Raw genomic sequence first — 352 nt, forward strand, 5'->3', positions numbered from 1 at the left:
CAATATAGAGGAGGCCACACCGGCTGCAGCGGATGCAGTAGATAATGTGGGTGGAGGTGCAGGTGAGTTACTAGCCCAGTATAATCACCAATCCACCACTATCTCCTTCATTGCTGTTTGCAACCTTGCAATTTGGACACTGGTGCGTTTCATACACAACATTTCAAAAAATATTGGAGAGCTTTGGGATAGGCAAAGATCCGGAAAGGTGCTAAAGTAATGCACCTCTCTGTTTCTGGCATCAGTGGTGTCTTATTACTGGTCAACCAATCAATGATCAAATACCTTTGGGACAGCACAGTGGCTCAGTGGTTCGCACTGCTGCCTCACAGCGCCAGAGACCCTGGTTCAA

This window comes from Chiloscyllium plagiosum, chromosome 7, assembly GCF_004010195.1.
Source record: "Chiloscyllium plagiosum isolate BGI_BamShark_2017 chromosome 7, ASM401019v2, whole genome shotgun sequence".
NCBI classification, from domain to species: Eukaryota; Metazoa; Chordata; class Chondrichthyes; order Orectolobiformes; family Hemiscylliidae; genus Chiloscyllium; species Chiloscyllium plagiosum.